Here is a 5,998-nt window from a genome sequence, read left to right as displayed (position 1 = left end):
CGACTAAGACATTGAAGGAGGAAACCCTACATGCAAGTCACAAACCACAAACCCAACACACACGATCCATCATCCTCCAGATGCTGGCAATGCAGACCATAATTTGGATCCGCTTCTGGACAACCTCCCAAGCTCCACGCTGGTGTTGGGGCAAACACCGTCGCAACGGCGGAGCCCAAGAACACAAGTTCACCACAAGGATACTACCGCCACCACGTCATCCTCGCTTGAACTTATTGTTTTCCATATCCATCCTCGACCATACAGCCTATCGTCTCGTCAGGGAAGGATCTGAAGCTTCTTTATTTAGCTTCGCCATCGCTATTGCTAAAGCCATGACGTCTAATAAAAAACCTAAGGTACTACTACCTTCCTCCTGATTTATTGGCCCACTTTAGATTTTCCGTCAAATTTTGACCATAGATATAATTAACAAAATGTTAATTCATGTCATGAAGAATTATATCTTTTGATTCATATTCGAACATAGTTTCGGGTAATATTATATGGAAAACGTTTCACGATGGAGCACCGGCCGAGGTTCGGCCGGTCGCGTCCACGCGCGAACGTACCCAGCGACTCACCTAGCAACACGTAGGATGGGGGCCCTGCCCACGTGTGTCTTCTCCCTCCTTTTTCTCTTCTTCCCATCGCTCGTCTCTCTCTTTCCCTGCTGCCATAGTCAACCTTCGCTGCCCGGAGGCCTCCTAGGGCACCGCCGCCATGGGAATCACCCGATCCGGCTGCCCTCGGCCAGATCTGCTCGGATCCGCGCCACCGGAGCTCTGCCTGCCTCGTCGGACCCGACCACGTTTGAGCTGCAACCGACCATGCGTGGAGCTGCAACCGTTGAACCTTTTTCCTCCCGAAACGGCACCGCGGCGACGATGGCCATGGGCAGGCGTGGGAGCTTAGCGGAGCAGCAGCAAGTAGTTGTGAAAATGGTTGTAGCAAATTCCAACGCCATTCGTAGCAAAACCAACTATGGTTGCAGCAAAACGACATTATTGTCATCGCGGGGTTCATAGCTAAGACAAATAGTTTGAAGTTTTTTTCAATACGGGTTGTAGCTTTTGTAACAGCCGGTTGTAGCTTTTCGTTTGTCGTCCATGGCTTACGGCTCCACAGTTGAAGCTTTTTTCATCGTTGGATGAAGCTTTTTTCGTCGCCGGTTGTAACTTTTCTTTGGTCGTTCATAGTTTCCGGTCGTATGAGTTGAAACTTTTTTCATGGCCGGTTGAAGCTTCTTTAGTCAACGATCGTAGCTTTTTTCATCGTTGGTTGTAGCACTGGGCATCTCCCCGAGGCTCGATTTTTTGTTGCAAGCGGGGGATGAGCGCCGGTGAGCTCTGGTCGTTGTCACTGGAGCTACAACGGCTGCCACGAAAGCTAAAACCGCAGGGGTGGGCTATTGCATGGGCGAAGCCAGTGACAAGAACGGCCGCCGAGGGCTGGGACCGGCGACCAGGGTGGTCGGCGAGGGCGGTGTAACACCCCGGATGTAATTTACCTTATTTGTACTCCAACTCTTGTCGTTTCCGGCACTAGGTTATATTATTTCCTCGTTGTCGGATTTTTGTCTCCGTGTGTTTTGTCTTTGTCATGCATCCCATATCATGTCATCATGTGCATTGCATTTGCATACGTGTTCGTCTCATGCATGCGAGCATTTTCCCCTTGTCCGTTTTGCATTCTGGCGCTCCTATGTCCTCCTGTGTCCCTTTCTACCTCTTTTCGTGTGTGGGGGTTAAATATTTTCGGATTGGACCGAGACTTGTCATGCGGCATTGGTTTACTACCGGTAGACCGCCTATCAAGTTTCGTGTCATTTGAACTTCGTTTGATACTCCAACGGTTAACCGAGGGACCGAAAATGCCTCGTGTGTGTTGCAGCCCAACACCTCTCCAAACTGGCCCAAAACCCACCTAAACCCCTTCTATCATCTAGAGCGTTCGATCACGATCGCGTGGCCGCAAACCACACCTCATTTGAAGCTTCCTAGCTCCCTCTACCTCTATAAATAGACACCCCCATTCCAAATCCGGACGAAACCCTAGCCCCCTCCCTCTCCTTGCGCGCCGGACAAAAATCCCGACGCTGGACGTGTCCATTTCACCCCGCCGCCGCCACGTGTCGTCTCGGGGTTCGCCGACCAGCCGCCCCACATCGCCGGCCCGTGAAGCCCGGGACGAGCCCTCCCGGCCCACGCGCGCCCGCCGCCGCCATACCTCGCCCGCGCCGACCTCGCCGCTCGCCGCCGCGGCGCTCCGGCCGGACTCTGGCGCCACCCCTCGCCGTCCAAGCCCGCCGCCGCCCCGGCGTCGTCCTCCGCCGCCGCCCGGGTCCTCCTCGTCACCGGCGCACCCCGGCCGCCTCTCCCTTCTACTCCGGCGAACAGCTACAGGAACTCCGGCCATCCTCGAAAAGCATGCAGATCTGGATCTGAGATTCGAGACGGTTGACTTTTTCCTCCCGAAACCCTAACTTTTTGCATACTTTGACGCATCATAACTCTGCATCTGTAGCTCCGATTCATGCGTGTAGCATATCAAAATGTTCGTCTCGACGAGTACATCATTTCATCTCATTGCATCATGTTCATTTGAGCTCATCTTGATGCCTGAAATGCTGTTGGAAGAGGGTTATGTGATGATTATGTCAGATCTGTTTCAGCAAATGGCCTTTTGTCATTTTTGCCATGATTAATGTGTGCATGATATGATCCTGAGCTCTACATGTGTTTTATAGAATGTCATACCATCTTTACAGGGGTGTATGCCATGTATTTTTGTGATCTTTGTGGTGACTAGCACAAGCATGCAAAGTAGCTTACTCAATGATGCTGATTTCAGGGACTTAGAATTTCACTAAGTCCTTGTCCTGCTATTGTTTTTATGCCATATGTTCATGTTGTTTCCTAGTGATCCGTGCCTCTTTTGAGCATGATCAGTAAGCATGTTTTGTAGATAATGTTGTGCTCTATTCATCCATGTCTTTGTTTGCATCCATGGAGCATCCTAGCTTGAGTCAATCGAGCTCTACTTTTGCTATAAAATGTTCCTGGCAGATTGTTAACATGTTTTGCAATTTTACCTAGCTTGTTGTTGTTGATCCATGCATGCTATGTTGTTGTTCTTACCATGTCTAGCTTCTATGCCATGTCTAGTTGTTGGGTGTATGCTTAGTTTGTCATGCAATGCCTCGTAGTGAGTACATCGAGCTCGTAAACAAGCCTACTTGTAAATCTGTTTTGCATACTCCAGTTTTTCACTAAGTCTGAATGTGTTTATGTTTTTGCTATGTTCACATGCTTGCTATTGTATTTTCTGATCCCTTTTGGCTCATGGTCACTAAGGGACTTTTGTTATATGCTTAGAGCAGCTTCATGCCATGCCTTGCCTTGCCATGATATGTTCGTGTAGCATGTAGTTTTCATGCTCTAAAGATTGCTTCCTGTTGATGAATTCCCGACTTGTGTTAATTTCACTAAGTCTGGAACCAGTAATCTTTTGCTCTTTTATCATGTTTGTTTGAGCTTGCTATTGAGTAAATTAGCCGTAGCTCAGTGTTCATCTTTTGTCAAGCATCATCAGTGGATCCCTGCCATGTATTTTTTTTGTTATGTTTGAGTGCTGTAGCATATTTATCTTGATGCATTTAGTTGGTCACTTGCTGATTATCGCAGATCGGTGCCATATTTGTTTTGCTTGCCATTTCCAAACCGTGCATCCGATTCCGGTGATCTTTATATCGATTTCAACCGAAATCAACTCACCTTTCCAGTGGAACTCTTGGTTTTCCAAGTTGAGGCCAGGTTCAATCATTCCTTTGCAAATCTTGCATATGCATCACATACCGCATCCCGCATATCATACCATGTTTGCATCATGTTGCTTGAGCATTGCACGTGGTTGTTTGTGCTCCTTTTGCTTGTTGTTCTTGTTTGGGTAGAGCCAGGAGACGAGTTCGTGAACGAGGAGCCCGTTGAGTTCGCTTACGAGGATCAAGACAACTCTGAGAACTTTGCAGGCAAGATGACCATACCCTCGAAATCACTTCTATCTTTGCTTGCTAGATGCTCGCTCTTTTGCTATGCCTATGCTACGATGCCTACCACTTACTTATCATGCCTCCCATATTGCCATGTCAAACCTCTAACCCACCATGTCCTAGCAAACCGTTGTTTGGGTATGTTACCGCTTTGCTCAGCCCCTCTTATAGCGTTGCTAGTTGCAGGTGAAGATTGAGATCGTTCCTTGTTGGAACATGTTTATTGTTGGGATATCACCATATTATCTTGTTTATCTTAATGCACCTATATACTTGGTAAAGGGTGGAAGGCTCGGCCTTATGCCTAGTGTTTTGTTCCACTCTTGCCGCCCTAGTTTCCGTCATATCGGTGTTATGTTCCCGGATTTTGCGTTCCTTACACGGTTGGGTTATAATGGGAACTCCTTGACAGTTCGCCTTGAATAAAACTCTTCCAGCAATGCCCAAATTTGGTTTTACCATTCGCCACCTAGCCTCTTTTTTCCTTGGGTTCCGCGGACTCAAGGGTCATCTTTATTTAAACCCCCGGGCCAGTGCACCTCTGAGTGTTGGTCCAACCTGTCAGCTGCCGGTGGCCACCAGGGGCAACTCTGGGATGGCCTACCGGAACCTTGGACAATCCGGTGTGCCTTGAGAACGAGATATGTGCAGCTTCTATCGGGATTTGTTGGCACATTCGGGTGGTGTTGCTGGACTTGTTTTACCATTATCGAGGATGTCTTGTAACCGGGATGCCGAGTCTGATCGGATTGTCTTGGGAGAAGGAATATCCTTCGTTGACCGTGAGAGCTTGTGATGGGCTAAGTTGGGACTCCCCTGTAGGGATTTGAACTTTCGAAAGCCGTGCCCGCGGTTATGGGCAGATGGGAATTTGTTAATGTCCGGTTATAGATAGCCTGAAACTTAACTTAATTAAAATGCACCAACCGCGTGTATTACCGTGATGGTCTCTTCTCGGCGGAGTCCGGGAAGTGAACACGGTGTTGGAGTAATGCTTGACGTAGGTTGTTCTAGGATCACTTCTTGATCATAGTTGTTCGACCGTGCTTTTGCCTTCTCTTCTCGCTCTCTTTTGCGAATATGTTAGCCACCATATATGCTAGTCGCTTGCTGCAGCTCCACATCATACCTTTACCTTACCTATAAGCTTAAATAGTCTTGATCGTGAGGGTGCGAGATTGCTGAGTCCCCGTGACTCACAGATTACTTCCAACACCAGATGCAGGGACCGATGATACCGCTCCAGATGATGCGCTTGAGCTCAAGTGGGAGTTCGATGAAGACTCTCGTCGTTACTACATGTCTTTCCCAGATGATCAGTAGTGGTGCCCAGTTGGGGCGATCGGGGACCTTGTCGTATTTGGGGGTTGATCTTTATTTTGGTTCCGTAGTCGGACCTTGAGTGTATTGGATGAATGTAATGACTTATTTATGTATTTGTGTGACGTGGCGAGTGTAAGCCAACTATGTACCTTTCCCCTTTATTTATTTACATGGGTTGTTGTGAAGATTACCTCACTTGCGACATTGCTTTCAATGCGGTTATGCCTCTAAGTCGTGCTTCGACACGTGGGAGATATAGCCGCATCGAGGACGTTACAGGCGGCGACCAGAGACGAGGAGGGCAGGCGACGAGGGAGAACGCATGCGGCCGTCGAGACAGGGGATTCCTTTTTCTTGTACACGCTTGCGAGAGGAAGAAGATGATCTGGCTGGATAAAGATCCAGCGGCTTGGGACGGGCCGATCTGACAGCTAGGGTGCGACCGGCGGAAACGTTCGGCCGGTGCACCGGCACCCAGCATCGCCCATATTTGCTATCTATAACTTATACTTTATTAGTTAAAATTAGGTAAAAGTTTAGGGACAGTGAGCGACCACCAGCATCGCCCGCTACCACGCGCTCCTGTTTCTCTCCGGCCCCGCCCGCTGCGATGGCGAGCAGCCT

Source organism: Triticum aestivum, chromosome 4A (genome assembly GCF_018294505.1).
Source record: "Triticum aestivum cultivar Chinese Spring chromosome 4A, IWGSC CS RefSeq v2.1, whole genome shotgun sequence".
NCBI classification, from domain to species: Eukaryota; Viridiplantae; Streptophyta; class Magnoliopsida; order Poales; family Poaceae; genus Triticum; species Triticum aestivum.
Note: the sequence above shows the minus strand (reverse complement) of the source record.